Source organism: Nicotiana sylvestris, chromosome 4, assembly GCF_000393655.2.
Source record: "Nicotiana sylvestris chromosome 4, ASM39365v2, whole genome shotgun sequence".
In the NCBI taxonomy this organism is placed as follows: Eukaryota; Viridiplantae; Streptophyta; class Magnoliopsida; order Solanales; family Solanaceae; genus Nicotiana; species Nicotiana sylvestris.
This window is the reverse complement of record NC_091060.1, coordinates 172,154,858-172,174,275: the sequence shown is the minus strand read 5'-3', so window position 1 is coordinate 172,174,275 and position 19,418 is coordinate 172,154,858. Positions and strand designations below refer to the sequence as shown.

Sequence of the window (19,418 nt, the reverse complement as noted above, 5' to 3'; positions counted from 1 at the left end):
GCATCATGAAACCAAGGAAAAATAAATTGTCTCGTTGTACAAGCAGAGCACTAATTAAACATCTCCCTCAAGTGATTAACATTTACTTTTGGCAATGTCAAACCAAAGAATAAAAAGGCATCTTCATGCCTCGCCATTCCTAGGATCAGCCCAGTTTGTCGTCACGTAGTTTTTCTATTTGACTCAAAATTTAGATCTATGTTTAAACAATTAGATTGTTTGGTAAAGTATAGTTAATTTTAGCCAATATTAATATCAAAAAGATAGATTAACCAATTTTGTAGCGAGATACCACGGATACTATCTGAGTAGCAATAAAAGGCAACAATAATGCTATGTTTAATGATTCAAGAATAAATGAGGTAGCATTAAATAACAGTAAATAGTGATGAATGATATTTATGTAAATAAAAAAATGTGAATCATCCAAAAAGGGCGAGATTCCTTGGTATTGTTTCTAACAACGATAAATGATTGTTAAGCCTTTGAATATTTGGATTCTTCCTCGAGTCGTCGGAGAAAAAATAGATAGAGATCTGAAGAAAATGTGATTTTGTATGTGTATGATAAAGCAAGAACCTTCGGAGAGTCAAAGTGTAATTAGCGTCCAATCCCCTCCTATAGCTACATATCTTTCTATTTATGAGGGCGCATGAGCCACAAAAACCCTAATAGTATAGATCAATTTATTCACTGGATTATTTTCTTTATAATTTTATTGCTAAAAATAGCCGTTACTTCTTTACTAAAACGAGTGCTCGTGCTCATCCTCGACCTCGCCTTCATCCGTCGTTGAAATCAAATTGATGACACGTGATGGCCTTCGAAGGCTTTCTTAATGGTTAATTAGGCCCTCATATATTTATGACAATTTTTAGCCCATACATCCCCTTTTCATTTCTTCCTCTTGATTTCCCTCTTAGGTTTATTTGATGTTTCTTTTTGAACGTTCTATATGTACAGTTCGTACACTGCGAAGTGGTTTTGATTTAAAAAAGGAAATAACAAAATAAATAAAGCTTTTTGTTTTGGCTCATCACGTGTTAATTTCCATTTCGTGTACGAATTTATAATGCATTGAGAATTAATGTATGTATAAGGAATTCTTTTGCAGGAGTGAAAAATAGACTCGCCATGTGGATGCTTTTGGAGCCCGACATATTCCGACCATGTCTATTAGTCTCGGAACTGATCATTATAAAATAGCTTTGTCACGACCCGAAATTTCCATTATCGGGACCATGATGGCGCCTAACATCACACTTGCTAGGCAAGCCAACGTCAGAGAATTATTAATCAATTTCCTTTAAGTTTCAGTGATTAAAAATAAAAAAACTAAAACAAGTAGAAATAAATGCGGAAGTAAGTAAATAGCCTCTTTGTCTATATACTATTACCAATACTATTGCTATTACTACCTAGAATCCGGTGTCACAACCCACGAACACTCTAAGATTTGCTACAAACATTTGTTCGAAAAAAGGTACAACTGTTTAGGAAGGGAAGTAAAAACAGTAAATGTAGGAGCATAGAAGGGGATGCCAGGGCATGCGGACGCCAGCAGGACTACGTACCTTGGGTCTCTTAGCTGAAGATATCTGCACCCGACCTCTCGATCAGCCACTACCTACTCCAAAAGCTGCACAGAAAGTGCAGAGTGCAGTATCAGTACAACCGAGCCCATGTACTGGTAAGTGCCGAGCCTAACCTCGAGGTAGTGACGAGGCTATGGCAGGGCAATTACAATAGAACCTGTGTACAGTGTATAATAAAGCAGAAAGAAGGACAAGACAAAATAAAGTCGTAACTTGCAAGGAATGAATACAGAACTTAAGTGTCTTATCAGAATCCAACTATAACCAATCCTTAAGTGAAATGCAAAGCCACAAAATAACTTACACAGTAGAAGAAAGATACATAAACACATAAACTGATGCGGCGTGCATCCCGATCCCACCATATATCAATATCAATATGAATATTCACCCTTATTACGCCATATCAATCTACCCTTATTTCTCCTGTTGCAGCGCGCAACCCGATCCTACCGTATAATAACATTTTACCCTTATTCCTCCTCAATATATCACCCTTATTCTTCCTGTTGCGGTGCGCAATTCGATCCCATTATATCAGCATCAATTACTCAATAAGTGCATAAATTTCACAATTTAACTCAAAACCCTTCACAATATTTAAACCTCAAACCAAAGCAAACGGAAAGCTTATACATTATGAAAATTCACACAAATAATACTACTCAGCGAAACCAATCCAAAATATACCATAAAATACCGATAAACGAGCTTAAGCCAATAATATATGACAATGAAACTACGAAATAGCTAATACCTTCAACAATGAAAAATAATGTCTGACAAATATTAAATAAGTATGAAAATACCAGTAAAGCATATAGCAGTTAAGGAAGGGAAAGGACAATATAAGAAGAACGGGAAGGAAACATGCAAAATAGATAAATTGGAGGTGCATAGGTACTCGTCACCTCACCTATACGCCACTCACCTATACGCCACTCACATGTATTTTCACATAGCAATTACGTCAAGGGTTCCTAACCCCTCGAGTCAAAGTTAGAAGCGATACTTACCTCGATCCACAGGCCACTCACTGCACAATTATAGCTTTTCCTCTAGATTCAACATCCAAACCACTCGTATCTAGCCATAATTAACTTAATAACATCAAATATTGCTAAAGAAATCAATTACAACACATAAATTAGGTTTTTCAAACTTTGTCCCAAAAAGTCAAAAACCAACCCCAGGCCCGTTTGATAAAAACTCGAGGTTCGGACCAAAATTCGTTCACCCATTCACCTTCGAGCTCGGATATGTAATTAGTTTTGAAATCCGACCCCAATTTGAGGTCTAACCCAATTTCCCAAAAATCCCTAATATTACCCAAACCCCCAATTTCTACCACGGAAATCCTAAATTTTTGGTTGGAAATTCATGAAATGTGATGGGAAATTGAAAGAAAGTAGGTTAGGATCACCTACCAAAGTTTTGGGGAAGAATTGGTCTTGGGAGAATCGCCTCTAGGGTTCTAGGATTTGAAAAATATGGAGAATGGGAGAAAATCCCGTCAAACTTAAGTTTTGATCAGTTGCAGGTGCTACATTTGCGACCTGAGATTCGCAAATGCGAAGAACCTATCACAAATGCGAAGGTTTCACATTCCTGTCTTCATCGCATTTGTGACAAATAGTTCGTAAATGCGAACTCTGATCCTTCCGAAAAATGCGACCAATTAATCGCATTTGCGATCACTGTGCCCAGCTCCCGCTTCGCGATTGTGAAGATTTGTCCGCAAATGCGAATACTGGCTCCCCGCAAATGCGAACACTGGCTCTCCGCAAATTGATTCTGCAATTTCTGTGACTGGTGTCTTATCTCCCATTTGCGAGATTACTGTTCGCATTTGCGAACATCCCCATGCTGGCTGGCACGCAATTGCGAGCAAATTCTTCGCATTTGCAAAGTGTACCAGGGGCCAGCACAAGTTCGCATTTGCGATCATGAGATCACATTTGTGGAGAGCCACTTTTCGCATTTGCGGGGAGCCAATATTGCTCTAGGTGAAATTTTTACTCTATGGCCTATCCGAAACTCACCCGAGCCCTCGGGGCTCCAAACGAAACATGCACACAAGTCTTAAAACATCATACGAACCTACTCGCGCGATCAAATTGCTAAAATAACACCTAGAACTATGAATTTAGCACCAAATCGCATGAAATTCTTAAGAACACTTTGAAATTTCTATTTTCACAACCGGACACCCGAATCACGTCAAATCAGTTTTGTTTCTCACAAAATTTTACAGAGTATAAATACTATTTTGGACCTGCACCGGATTTCGGAACGAAAATACGGGCCCTATACCAACCAGATCAAACATTAACTATATTCTTAAAACCATTAGATTTTCATTCTTTCAATTTTCATCAAAAATTCATTTATTGAGGTAGGGACCTCGGAGTTCGATTTCGGGCATACGTCCAGGTCTCATATTTCGATACGGATCTACCGGGACTGTGAAAATACGAGTCCGGATCCGTTTACTGAAGACGTTGACCGAAGTCAACTAAATCAACGTTTAAAGGCAAAAAATATTATTTTTATCAACTTTCAACATAAAAGCTTTTTTGGAAACACGTTCGGACTGCGCACGCTAATCGAGGAGGAGTAAAATAAGGATTTAAAGGTCTCGAAATACAGAATAGGGTTCTAAAACATAAGATGACCTTTTGGGTCATCACAAGCTCCAGATCAGATACGTAGAATAACTCATAATTACAAATGAGGAAGAAAGCAATTAATCATGGATTACACGGGGCTTACTATCGTTACGCCATCAGTTAATTAAAAATCAATTATACAACGTACAATAATGCAACAAATGGTTGTAAGAGGCAGAATAAGGCAATTACTTATGGAATTGACAAACAAGTAAAGAATTAACTCATCAGTTACGAAATTCCAGCATTTACTCAATCGTTATAAGTGTTCCAAACTAACAGATGGATTGAGTAAATGCTCATAATAGACCTATAATTCAAGGAGAATGGTTACCAATGACTAGTCATGATTCGACTCTTCAAGCTCTATTCAGCTTATCATCCTATCAATAATTATCCAATAAGCATTATTTCTTCTCTATTTTATTGTTACTGTATTATTCGTCGTTAAATTCTTTTTCACTTCTTTATCATGTTTTATTAACGAAAAGTTATATCTTTCGAATTCAGATGAAATCAATCGATTGCTTATGGCTCATCATACAAAATTAATTACCTTAACTATTGAAAATTATTTTTTTGGCTAAACACTTCTATCTTCTGTATAGTTATTCTTTTTAGTGCAAGTATATACGACGGCGACTAGTTTATATCTTGCGTTAAGAAACAAAAAATTGAAAAGTATTGTAGGTTTGTTGGCTCTATCCTAATTTTCCGCCGACTTCAAAATAAATGGAGTGCTGATTAAAGTACAAATGATAAGCTGCTGAATTGCATTTTTACCATAGACTAGTTTTTATGTCAAATAAATGAAGAATAAATGTGACTTATTTGATATTTGCTTAAGTCATGTGTTGGACTAGTGGCGGCAATTTCAATCCACATTTGCTCAACCCACCCAACCCGCCTGCAATAAACCCGTATGTAACCCACCCATTTTAAATATGGATAAATATGGTTAATTCATATTCAACCCGCAATAAAATGGGCTAAATGCGGTTTTAAATTTATTTTGATTTCCCGATTCCCGCATGAGGCCTAAAGCTATTACCCACTGTTCTATATCCTTTGTCAGAGAATTGCTTTGAGTAGAATCTAATTCATTTGTTTTACCACGTTCGTTATACTACTAGCATGCAAACAAGTAATAACTTCATGATTATTTACTATTCTTTCACCCAAAATACAGATAAACATGTTTTTGACCTTCATTGTCTAACTTATTTAACATTGATTATTACGTTTTGTTTTGTAACAAAAAGTTGATAAGTTAAAAACAATCCCAAAAAATGCCATGAATTTCTTTTTTGTTGAAAAAATTACAGAAAAGAAAATTAACTTTCTTGACGTTCTATGTAATAATGATAGCACTAATTAAGTGAAGTATTTTTTTACTTTCTCATTAAAAAAAAATAAAAATTAAAGAAAATACTAAGTTAAGTATTTTCCAGAAACAGAGTTCTAGAGAAAAGTAGTTAAACCATTTACCAATGAAAATATTGCAAAAATGTCACCATTCTTTGCCAAGACTTGTGAAATTCTCAACAGTAAATTATTACTACAAATTTACTAATTAATGAAATATGTTGCAAATGCATTTTGTTAGGGTAATTTTTTAAATTATTGCAGGGTTAAAAAATTTCCTTGAGAACCATAAAATTCTTGTGCTTAAATAAGATGTTAAAAACATTTTTTATCCATTAAAATGAAATGCTTTTTGAAAAGTTCAAGCACTAATGGAAGGGCCTTAATTAGCACATTTCTCTTTTAGCTGGACATACTCACAGATAGGGATGTACATTGACCGGGTTGGTTCGGTTTTTATCAAAACCAAACCAAATCAACTATATTGGTTTGGACTGGTTCTGTTTTGTCGGGTTTTTTGGGTTTTCGGGTTTTTTTTGTTACATGAATATTATTTCAATCTTACTTTGTTAAAATTATAGATAAAACTTTGATAAGTGAATATATGTTTGGTAAATATAGAAAAAATTGACAAACATATGATCTATTAAAATATTCTAATGGGAGAATTTTTTTAGTAACACATGATAGTTATTTTCGTAGTCGTTTAACAATAATTTTTCGTTAATTTACGCTTTCAAGGTTAATACATGAGAGGATCCCAAATATTTCTACACTTTCTAAAGAAAATTCACTATAAAGTCTTAAAAATATAAATAAAATTTATATATTTATATATCGGTTTGGTTCGGGTTTTTTTACTCAATACCAAACCTAGTCGGGTTTTTTAATCGGTTTGGTTTAGTTTTTCGGTTTGGTGCGATTTTCCGGTTCGGTTTGAACACCCCTATTTACAGAAAATGAGAGAAATTGAAACACAATTTGATTGTTTTCTGAGAACTTGTGAACAGTAAGTAGAGTAATTTTTTGATTGAGCAGAGTCATAATGGAATGGTTTCAGACAAAGGTACAAAAATTGGTCTACCCACTTTTTATCCTACCCATTTTTTATCCGACCCATATTATATCCGTATAGAAATGGGCGGGTAGGGTTGTAACCCATTTTTGTTCTGCCCATTTTCAACCCGTCCATTTGCCACCACTATGTTGGACTTTCTATTTTCTTTGACCAATTAACCACTTTGCTTTTTTGAGTATAACAGGTCATGATTTTCTCAATAAAACCTCAATTTCGTTCATTTGGTATATATTATTTTCCTTCACTGATGTATTTCGTTTTGATCCCTGTTTGAAAAAATTTATCGGTAGTATTGTTACTTTTCTTTCGATTCATTTGTTTATTTGTTGTTTCTTGTTTCCATTTAAGTGTCTCAATTAAAAACAGGAACGTAATAGACTAGACATATATTCGAATTTTACTCGTGATTTAAGAAATACCTAATACTTTCTCCTCGGATTAATGTAGGTAAATGTTAGTGCAGGAAATGAAAAGTCAAAGCCTCAATGATATTCTCCATTTGTTCATCCTTATAGATTCTAGATTCATTTGAAGCTCCATCACCCGTGCATTAAATATTTCAATATTGTCTATGCTTATGTTTCCTAGTATAAAAATAATAACTTTAGTTGTGGGCGATTTTAGTCTATTTTCATTTCATTTTAATTTTTGTAAAGAAAAGTAGTCCAACATAGGAGTACCCAAAGGTTTTGAACGTGTTTATTGTACGCAGAGGCGGACCCACATTGTGGGTTGAGGGGTCACGCGACCCCGTTAACCTCGGCAAAATCCTGTATATATATATATTTTTTATATGTTTGTATACACTGCTATGACCCCTTAAAAATATTATTTCTGCCCCAAAATGAGAAAAGGTGGAGGGAAGAGCTGGTTGTATGGGCCATTTTAAATTCTTGCTTTACTGCATGGACCTGGGTTCGAAACTCTTCTCTTAATTTTACTTCTTTCAATTCAACATAATTAATACTCTACTTCTTTATATTCAATATAATTTATACTTAATAGTAATATGCTATATTTTTTACTTTTGTCTCTCTTTTTTTTAAAATTATAGTTTAGTACTAATACATAATGGTCAACTTAATTAATTTTGTTCTTTTTTAAATCCCTCCTTTATAATTAAAAGCCTCAAGTTACAACTTATCGCTGCACAAATAGAAAAATACTAATATTTCTGCCACAACCTTCTTCAACAATTACTTTAACAAAGTAGCATATATCTGTCAACTCCGACTCGATAATGAGAACTAAGGGTTAAAGTTTATTCTTCGGTTCTTTGACTATTAACAAACCTTTAATCTTGATTTCCTTAGTAAGTTTTTTTGATAATTTTTGAAGTTTGAATACCTTTTTGATCACTGGCTACTTTTTATTTAAGAAAAAAATTAGAAACTTTAAATTTCGAAACATGCTTAAAACCAAACATCTTCCCTTCCCGTAGCACCCATTTTGAGAAGAAATGTCCCTCTATGTTCGGTGTTTTCTCTTTCTTTAGAACTTTATTTTGCTTATACTTGGAAGATACTCGTTATAATCCTTAAGTTTTCAAAGAGTTGTACGTCGAATTTTATCGCTAGTTCTTAGCATACAGTGGTGTCCCCGTTGTGCTCAAATCCTAGGTCCGCCTCTGATTGTACGGGATATGCTGATAAAACTACTGGCTTCTTGATTATCTCATTTCTATATGTTGATTTCTTGTATTTACTCATCAAAATCACTCACAATTGCATTTTGTGTAATCATTTACCAATGCATATTATATCCGTACAAGCACCTATTCCTCACCCCATTGGTTCCTCACATCCTTAAGTGACGGTTAGAATCTGCTTCATTTTCTTAATACTATCTTAGGGTTGTGTCGCTTGACCATTAATAAATTAAATAGTATCTTCAATTACTGAGAAATGTGTTTATATGGTTAGAAATTATCCTCTTCAGGCGTCCTGCCCGAAAAGTCCCACTTGACAATTAAGAACTAAAGATCAAGTGATGGGACTTCAGAAGATTCTAAGGTTATGGTTATCAAAGGGTTAAGAATTCAAGAGGTGGTCGAATAAGTTTGGAGACTCAGTCAACCTTATACCTACGTTATGCAAAAGCGGAAGCCACTATCTTGGATCCTGCTATCCACTACTTAATCCCCTGATGTGCTGGCTCAAAACTCGGAAGGACAGTTCTCTTTTCACCGATATAAAAGGTGCTCCTATACTCAGAAGGAGGATCATTAAATACGCATAGAAATACCTTCTCTGCAACAAAAAAAATACCAGCATGTGCTAGCTTTTTCTTGACTAAGCTTTGTAATTCAACCACACTTGTGAGCGGAGACCATTCAGAACTAAAAATAAAGAAGAGTTTTCTCAGTCGCGGTACTCTTTTTAAATCTATTTTGCTATTTCTCGTTTAGCTTCATTCATTATCTATGACTGTATCGGGTCAAACAAATTGCTAGTGACCCTTAAAAATTACAAATTTAATTCTGAAAATTAATTTTTGAGTCAAACAGTGTTCCTAGTATTTATTTGTAACAAAATTTGGGAAAGAAAGAAATAATTAATATACGTAGTATATACTAATACTTCAGTAATATCTAAATCTGATGGTGGCTAACCAAAATAAACTAAGGTCAGTGAATCAGAATGAACTCCGGCTATTGCACAGATACATACAGAAAGGATACATAGATCAAGTAATAGGGTATCAGCTAAGATTGAAGTATTGACAGCTAAAATTAAATGTATCTTGGCAATATAAAGAGTATAATAAAAACAGGTGACCAAAGAGACTTAACGCTGAACTTTTTAATGATATTGTAAACTTAAAATAAGAGAAAAAGAATGAGAACAACACATATAAATGCTCATTTTTGTCTGTAAAAGCCAAAAGATGTCAGCAACGCAAAATCTCCTTTAAAATCCTAGAGACTATTATTAAAATCAATAAATTTGTCTAAGCGACAAAATCCAATAATAAAATTCCCAAAAGCTAGCTACCTAAAGTCAATTACAATCCTTTGGTAGACACCCCATCCGAGAACCTAGATTTTTAAGATGGTTTAGAAGAGTGTTACACCTAAGAGAATATTAACCCAAAACTCAGAGACCTTAACAGAGTATTTATTTTGCTATATGCTGGCTTTCTACAGTGTGTAAATTTTCTTTACAGAAATTCAAAAGATTAATTCAGATATCTAGGCCGAATAATATATGTACATTATAATATATTAAGTTAAAAATCCAAATTGTAGAACAAACTGAGTAACATAAGTTGCAATGTACATATTTAAAATATGAACAAATAGTGGACCATATAGGGCAAAACATTATTAGCTCTATGTGCTAGAGCTACTTAGTCATTCCTGCAACCTTAAAATCTCCATAAATGACATGGAGATGTGAAATAGAAAATGTTTTGAATTTAATTAAACACTTAACTAGCAAACTTCATAAAATAACATAAAGATCTAAAACGGGGATAAAGTTCACCAAAAACATAAAGATCCCCTTGTCGAAACGGGGATAAGGTTCACCAAAAAATTGTCTTACAACTTCAAATAACGATGAACAATCACTAGGATAAGAAGTAGACAATTAATTTGCTAATTCTATAAATTTTAGAAGCAGATTTGTCATCTCTACAGAGCTGAGAGTATTGCACTCTACATAAGTTACTGCTTTGACCGTGTAGGCAAGTTGGACTCCCTAGCAAACAAAAAAAGAAAAAAGAAAAAAGAAATTAAACATACAATATTATAGAATGAGTCTTAAAATAAAAAGAGTAGAGAGAAAAGAATTTTATTTACCTGAGCCTCGGAAACAAAATACAAACCATCATTCTGATTGGTAGTTCTTGCATCTGCATTTGAAAAGAAACTTTTATATCAATATTAGGAACAAAAAAGCACATTCCCACCCCTTGACCTAAATATATTCATAATAGATGAAATATATATTTTAAAATATCAACTGTACCTCTTCCCGTTCCAACCAAAATAACGCGAGCTCTCCTAACATGATCTCTCACAAAAGCTTGCCACTGCACAAAGAAGAAAAGATTAGTTAGTTCTTAAGAATAATCAGACAATAAATAACAATACAGAAAAGATTAAATCATTAATTTCTTACCCTTCCCGTGATGTTGTTATAGCTGTTTTGATCAGTTAGTGAGAAATACAAAATAACAAAATCAGCCGGAGGTATGTACCAAACTTGATTATTGTCATAGATTCTTCCTCTCCATCATAGTGAAGTGCATTTCTATCCCAGTGTTTGTTCGAAGATGACTACTCCACTTTAATAAGTTGCTTATTTGTGGGAGACCTTTTAAGAGGAGTGCCTGAAATAGAAGATGCAGTGCCTGTGCCTGAAATAGAAGATCCATCTTCTATTCTATTGACAAGGAAATGTGGTAACAATATGGAGATGGTATGATTTATTTTTATGTTTTGTCAAATACGTGAATAATTACAATGACATGTATCACGTATTTGACTAAACATAAAAATAAATCATACCATCTCCATATTGTTACCACGTATACCTGTCAATAGAGTAGAAGATGGATCTTCTATTTCAGGCACACAGACGCATCTTCTATTTCAGGCACTCCTCTAAAAAGGTCTCCCACAAATAAACAACTTATTGAAGTCACATCAGAACGGCATTTTCGAACTATTCTTTTTGAAGAACTAAGCACAGCCAAGAGCAAGGGTACTGCCGTAAAATCTTCCTGGAGTACAGTGCAAATATGCACAGAACAAAAAAGTCTTGAGAACAACTCCGCCAAACGTAAGATGAATTGAAGAATACCTGCAGCAATCCTAAGCTTATCCTCCCATGATGAATCTATCAGAGTTTTCCCGAGGTTCCTTGACTTGTTAAAACCTATTTGAAGACAGTTTTGATGAGGTCTAGCTAAAACAGTTTGCTGTGCCCTCACATCAACCAAGAGTCTTTGTCCTTGCATGGTCAAGGAGTTTCGAGTATGCAAATAGATATCTCCAAAAATACAAATCAGACCCCCAAAAGGTGAAGCCATAGCCCAACCAGCAAATTTTTTCTTCTTTAAGTCGGTATGCTTAAACTGAGCTGCCGTAGTCACGTAGGTCTCCACAACTATGTTGACTCCAAACAAAAGGTCCAACATGGCATTTCTCGAGTGGTAGTTCGTAAAGGGTGCTACAAAGCAGCAAATCACATAAAATATACAAACAACTATGATAATTGGAAAGAGCCAGCTAGGCATATCACCAGATTCCACTTTTTCTGAGGCTGAGGTCATATTCATGTTGTTTGGTGGTTCTTTTGTGAATATTTGATCTGAAACTATTTGTGGAAATGGGGTGATTAAAATGGAAGAATGAAGAAGGGACAGTGATTGGTTGCTTTGTGTTTAGAGGAAGAAGAACTTTGCTTTGAACTTTGTTTCAACTTTTTCCCCAGAAGATGGCCTCTATTACTATTAATTTCCGATTTGTTGCCATCTTCCTCTTCGACTTGCTTTTCTTCACTCTCTTAGTAGGTTAGACACAGTTTATAAGAGGATGAAGGCTTGTTTTTATTAGTATCACATTTTCATTTTGGTTTATAAGCGGATGAAGGCTGACAGAGAATGGAAAAGGACACGTGGCTATTTATTGGATAAGGACAATGAGAGTGGAGTACTATTACTTAGTATTAATTTGTCTTATATGGATTTTATTCTGCCGTTTGAAATTCAAAAATACCAGTGACAGAGGGGGTGTTGAGGTGGGGAGTGGGGGAATAAATTTCTTGTCAGCTTGTGCTGATACTACAGCGGTAATTGATCTTCCAAAAATGGTAAAGACTCAACTAGAATACTAGATGTGTGCTTTTTGATGAAATATTGCTGTTGATTCATTAAACCAAGGGATATATATATACGAAAATTGATGTAATTTATTTCTTTTTTCTTTTTTGGAGTAATTGTACTATATTTGTTCTGACAAATTGAAACCCTTTTTTCCTTTCTCTGAATCCTTCTTTGTCTTATACTCCTTATCGATTATACTGTCCAACTTATTTTTCTGATAATAAGCCTCTTACTCTTTGCTTAGTTTAGAAAATTAGCAGCACAAGAAAGGGAATGGAGCAAAAAGTTGCGTCAGCAAAACCTTTTTAATTTTAAACAAATGGCAGCAAAAGGCGTTGGTAAGAAATGAGATAGTGATATGCTTAGTGAATTCAGTGAACCAACAACTATAAACTAAGTTTCAGCTTTAGGGTTTTTCCTCTAAGGGAAATTTTTCAGAGTGTTTGTTTGTTTCTCAATCTCACCTCTTTAGTCAAAGCAAACGTATACTTGCTTTATGATTTGTTCTAGGTAGGTGGTTTATAAGAATCTCTCTCATGCATTCAAGTATCTCTTGTGTAACTTTGTTTCTCCTTAATTTAACTTAATTCTCTTTTTTTCTTCTCTCCAAGCATCCTAATCTATCTTATGCTTTTAATAGGAATCCTCTTTGAAAGAAGTGAACGTTATGTTGAAAATGGGTGACACAAAAACGGACAAGTTATCCGATTCAAACCTTATTTATTAATACGGAAAATGGTCAAAATTGTCCTTAAACTATTAAAAATAGAACAATTTTGCCCCCCGTTTGTTTTTGGTATCAATAATACACTTACCGTTAATAAACTGGCTCATTTATACCCTCACAATTAACGGTTACTCCATATAGGCACAAAGCGTATTAAGAAAATTGTTTTTGGCTGAATTGGATATCTTAAACTATTAAAAATAGAACAATTTTGCCCCCCATTTGTTTTTGGTATCAATAATACACTTACCGTTAATAAACTGGCTCATTTATACCCTCACAATTAACGGTTACTCCATATAGGCACAAAGCGTATTAAGAAAATAGTTTTTGGCTGAATTGGATATCCGCATAGGATAGATATTATCTTCTTTTTATTTTGGATGATAAACATAACTGTTCAACCACTCCAAAAATCACCATGGCTACCGTTCATCCACCGAGAGCCACCAGTACACCCCCATCTTCTTCTCCTTACGGGTTATTCCAACCCATTCTACAGAACCCGAAGAGAAAATGAGATAAAAGTGAAAGTTTAGCCGCCAACGTTTACTCCCATTGGAGCCGCTTTCCGTGGAAAATTAATCGTTATTTTACTATGGGTATTTCAATGAACAACTTGATTTTTATATCAGTAAAAGGGGCAACAAACTTAGCCGAAAAGGATGACCGCGCTAGAAAGGCCTCGTCTGCCACATCTAAAGGTTCTACGGTCAGAGTTTATTTTGAGGGTGATATTGCCAGCCAGATCTGAAGCTTTTCTAAGGAAGAAATTTATGATTTTGAAAATGGGTTTGGAGGGTGGCTCATTGGTATTATTTTAGTGGTGACGGGGAAGGTCGGCACCTCTTCTGGTGGGATATTGATGACAAAAGGTCCCTTTTGTTTAGTGGTTGAGATATCTTATAGTGGTTGGTTTTATATCTTTATTTTTCTTCTATATCTACATGTTGAATTTGGTGAACACTTCTGTTAAATGATCATCTTGTTGTTTGATACTCTTTGTTTTAGTTTTGCAGATGAAGAATTGATTAGATAAGCATTTCACAATTTAATTTGAACTTTACATCTTGAATTTCTAACTTAAAGTTACCTTTTTGATTATTAGAATTGTAACAGTTTCAATAAATATCCAGGTGGTGAAAAGGTAGTTTTGGCTCTTTGTCGTTGTAGATGGTTTTCTTCCCGGTATAAATTTTCAGGTTGTTGGCCATTGTTCTCGTTAGGTTGGAGAATCCCACGTGGAGATCCAATTCAGCCAAAAAGTATTTTCCTAATACGCTTTGTGCCTACGTGGAGTAACCGTTTGTTGTGAGGGTATAAGTGAGCCAGTTTATTAACGGTAAGGATATTATTGATACGAAAAACAAATTAAGGGCAAAATTGCTCTATTTTCAATAGTTTAAGGACAATTTTGGCCCTTTTCCGTTATATAGATAAAACACGGATTAACCGGCGGATAATATGGTTATGCATATTATCCATGACTTCTTGAATATAATCATTTTTGGGAGAATTTTTAGTTTCCCAAACTTTAGCAACCCCTAATTCGAGCTTTACAAATGTAAGAGTTAAACCCATTAGTTATCCATTGATTATTTATTTTCTAAGTGGACAATATGACTCTTATTCATATTTGACCCATTTTTAAAAAGTTTATTATCTAACCTTATTTTTTAACAGGTAATATGAGTGGATAACTATTTTATTTTATCCATTTTGCCACCACCACTAGACAAGACCCAACCAGTTTACTTTACTGCAACATAGGGTTAATCAAGATACGTTGTATGACAATAATACTCTTAGCTTACTTAGGGCTAATTATTTAGATTGCAATTAACTAACTGCATTTAGATTTTGTCCTCTGTGGAAACTTTTTGCTCAAAGATTCAATTTGAATAGGAACATATTGTTGTTTTTGCATGTAATTTATTTAAATTTTCACTTGATATAGAATATGTTTTGCTACAATATTATTAAGCGTCTTTTTCAGAGAAAATGTATGATCATAACCCTTTAAAATTTTGAATAGAAAAAATTTGCCTTGCAAATATCGACTCTTGTGTGTTATTTTTAGATATTTCTTTTTTATTTTTTACTTTTTTTTTCCCGGTTTCATTGGCAGAACCATTCATATGTTTTTGTATATTGTAAATAATTTGGCACACCAGATTTTCCTACAGGCTACAGCTACTAATAAGAACCTTTTCGTGTTAGATTGTTGCTTTTAACTCAAAAATAATTGGAAACATTTTGATGTTTATATTATAATACATATTTAACTAAATAGCTACAGTTGATCTCATAATTGGTATGAAGATTATAGGTTTGTTTTTACATATATTTCTCTATGGGTAGAAACTCATCCCTAAAAAGCTCAAGTCACGATAACATTAGTGAAACATTCATAGGTCGCCACGTGCCGAAGCGGTTCAAGGAACAATAAAGGTTGCGGACGAAAAGTCAACAAGGATTAAGGTCGAGGGAGTCCTCCAAGATTGAGGTCGAAGTCTGTCACGACCCGGATTTCCCACCCTCGGGAGTCATGATGGCGCCTACTAATGGGAGCTGGGCAAGCCAAACCTTAACTAATTGCTACACTTTCATTTTTGCTTCCTTTTAACAAAAACAAGTCGATAATATGATAAAAGCGGAATTTTAAATAAATAAACGGAAGCCAACAATTATATATCTTAAGGCTGTGTCTCTTACAACTTTCAAAACCTCAATACCCAAAACCTGGTGTCACAGTGTCACAGACTGTCTAAAAGTCACTACATACAAGGCCTGAAGAAAATACAATAAACTATTTCTGAACGAAAGAAAATGAAACATGGAATAGAGATAGAGGGAGACTCCAGGGTCCGCGAACGCCTGCAGGTCTACCTTAAGTCTCTGGGTGGACTGAAGGAAGCCCTCCAACTACTGTCCATAAGCTGCTCTGGGATCTGCACATAGTGCTGACTGTAGTATCAGCACAACCAACCCCATGTGCTAGTAAGTATCTAGCCTAACCTCGGCGAACTAGTGACGAGGCTAGGACCAGACTACCAAAAAAACCTGTGCAATTTAAATGTATACAGCGGAGAGGAAAATGCAGAAATAACCAGTAAATGTGGGAAGGGGAAACATGTTGTGAGGGGAAATAATGGTTCCGAATAGAAAGCATCAGGTAAGGAAAGTAACAACATAACTAGAATATCATCAAGAATCAGAAATCAACAAGTTGCACGGCATCACCCTTCGTGCTTTTACTCTCGTTCTCACGAAATCAATCATATTATAATAACGTGCATGACATCACCCTTCGTGCTTTTACTCTCGTCCTCACCAAATAATATTTTATAACAAAAGTATACACGGCATAACCCTTCGTGCTTTTACTCTCTTTCCTCACCATATAGTCAATGATAATCGGTAAGGAATGGTACATCGTATGGCACGGCATCACCCTTCATGCTTTACACTCTTTCCTCACCATAACTAATAATGCACAGTATCACCATTCGTACTTTAACGCTCTTCCTCACCCAAACAACAATCACAAACAAAGGGGCAAGGGAGTAAACAAATAACAATAGAAATCCCGGAAAGGGAACAATTTAATAACTCTTTCTCTTTCATTCACTTTTACTTCATAACTCACTTTACCATTTGTGCAAATGCTCCAAAGGGTTCAATCATCTCATATACTTTCACACTTTGTAATATAACTCGAGCCAATGCTCCTCGAAGTTCAAAGGTCATAATTTCTTTCCCAAGCTTTTCACAACATAAAGAAATCATCACTAAGGCATGAAAGACACAACAAAATCAAGATATTCACAACATAAAGACTCACGGTCATGCTAAACACCAACGTATAGATACTCGTCACCATACTTATACGTCGTACTCAAAAATTATCACTTAGCAAATAGGACTCAACTCCTAATCCCTCAAGCTAAGGTTAGACCAAACACTTGCCTCAAACTTCCACGGCTAATTCAATCCTCAATTACCGCTTTTCCTTTTAAATTCGGCTGCAAATCGATTGTATCTATACACAAATGACTTCATAACATCAATAAATTCTAAACAATTCGAATCCAATGCCTAATTATAGCTTCCCAAGTATTCTTCCCAAAATCCCAAAAATCGACCTCGGGCCCGCTTGGTCAAAACACTATGTTCGAACCAAAATTTGATAACCCATTCATCCACGAGCCCGAATATATAATTATTTTCAGAATTCGACCCCAAAACGAGGTCTAAATCACAATTAATTATAAAGCCCTGACTCTACCCAATTCCCTAATTTCTACCTTTAATTACATGTTTTAGGCCTAGAAATTCAATAGATGTTGATGAAAATGGAGGAAAATAAGTTAAAGATTACTAACCCAAAGGTTTATGGTGAAACGATGCTTCAAAAGTTGCCGTAGAACTTTGAAGAAGAAAGAGTTTGTGAAATTTTGGTGAAATCCCGTAATGGGTTCTGTTTTGGGACTTTAAAATAACTAGGCAAAATCCTTCTTCGCGTTCGCGATAAGCTCAACACGTTCGCGATGAGTCAGGTCTGAAGACCTTCATATTCGCGACACAGGTCTTACGTTCGCGATGATTTAGCACCTCGAGCTCTCACGTTTGCGGGCCAGTGGCCGCGTTCGCGTAGAACAAACTGGTGGCCCCTCCCCTGAACCCTACGCGTTCGCGAGTGGAAGGACGCGTTCTCGAAGGGTCTCCACCCTGAGCTTCACATTCGCATCACAACCTCCGCGTTCGCGAATAAGAAACTGGGCACCTGAGATCTTTGCCTTACGCGTTCGCGAGTGAGACCACGTGAACGCGAAGAATAAAATCCCTGGGCACAACAGCAGAAAATCTGCAACACTTCTAATAGCCAAAAACCATTCCGAAAACACCTCTGAAACACTCCCGAACCCTCGGGGCTCCTAACCAAACACAGGCACTAACTCAACAACATCATATGAACTTATCCGTGCGATCAAATCGCCTAAATAACCTCAAAATCAATGAATCAAACCTCAAAATCAAGAATTTTTCCTCAAACATCATCAAGTTTCTCATTTAGAAATTTAAGTCCGAAACACGTCAAACGACATCCGATTTCATCAAATTTTTACAGGAAAAACTTAAAACATATATAAGACCTATACCGGTCGCCGAAACCAAAATAGGGGCCCGATACCATCGCTTTCAAATCAGATTTCATTTCCAATTTCCTTAAACATTTCCAGAAAACAATTTTACTTAGAAATTCATTTCTCGGGCTTGGGACCTCGGAATTCGATTCTGGACATATGCCCACGTCCAATATCACGGGTCCGGGTTTGTTTGTCCAAAATATTGACCAAAGTCAAACTTATTCATTTTAACATCAAAACTTAGCATTTCCCACAAAATTTCATATTTAAGCTTTCTGGCTACGCGCCCGAACTACGTACGCAGATCGAGACAACTCTAAATGAGGTTTTCAAGGCCCCGGAAGCACAACATGGATAATAAAATAGGTGATGACCCCTTTGGGTCCTTACATTCTCCACCTCTAAAACAACCGTTCGTCCTCGAACGGACAGAAGAAGGAAGTACCTGAGGCAAGGAATAGATGAGGAAAACGGCTCCGCATATCGGACTCGGACTCCCAAGTCTATGCCTAAGGAGGCTGACCTTTCCACTGAACACGAATAGAAGGGAAACTCTTGGATATCAGCTGACGAACCTGCCAGTCTAGAATAACTACCGGCTCCTCTTCATAGGACAAGTCCTTGTCCAACTAGACAGTGCTAAAATCTAACACGTGTGATGGATCGCCGTGATACTTCCGTAGCATGGACACATGGAACACTGGATGCATGGCTGATAAGCTTGGCAGCAATGCAAGTCTATAAGCCACCTCTCTCACTCGATCAAGAATCTCAAACGGACCAATGAACCTAGGGGTAAGCTTTCCCTTCTTCCCAAATCTCATCACGCCCTTCATAGGCGACACTCGGAGAAATGACCACTCACCAACCATAAAAGCCACATCTGGAACCTTACGATCTGCATAGCTCTTATACCTGGACTGAGCTATACGAAGCATATCCTATCTGATCTTGACCTTGTCTAAGGCCTCCTGAACCAGATCCGTACCCAACAACTGAGCC

General features: G+C 35.7%; 1 long non-coding RNA gene across 1 annotated transcript; it reads right to left on the bottom strand.

Annotated features, from left to right (window-relative positions):
* Positions 1–10,182: 10,182 nt before the first annotated feature.
* Positions 10,183–11,105, bottom strand: LOC104250015 (uncharacterized). Its single transcript, XR_716914.2, has 4 exons — positions 10,832–11,105; positions 10,679–10,742; positions 10,510–10,562; positions 10,183–10,408 (listed from the first exon to the last, which is right to left on the bottom strand). It is a non-coding gene; the product is annotated as an uncharacterized lncRNA (long non-coding RNA).
* Between the last annotated feature and the right edge of the window lie 8,313 nt (positions 11,106–19,418).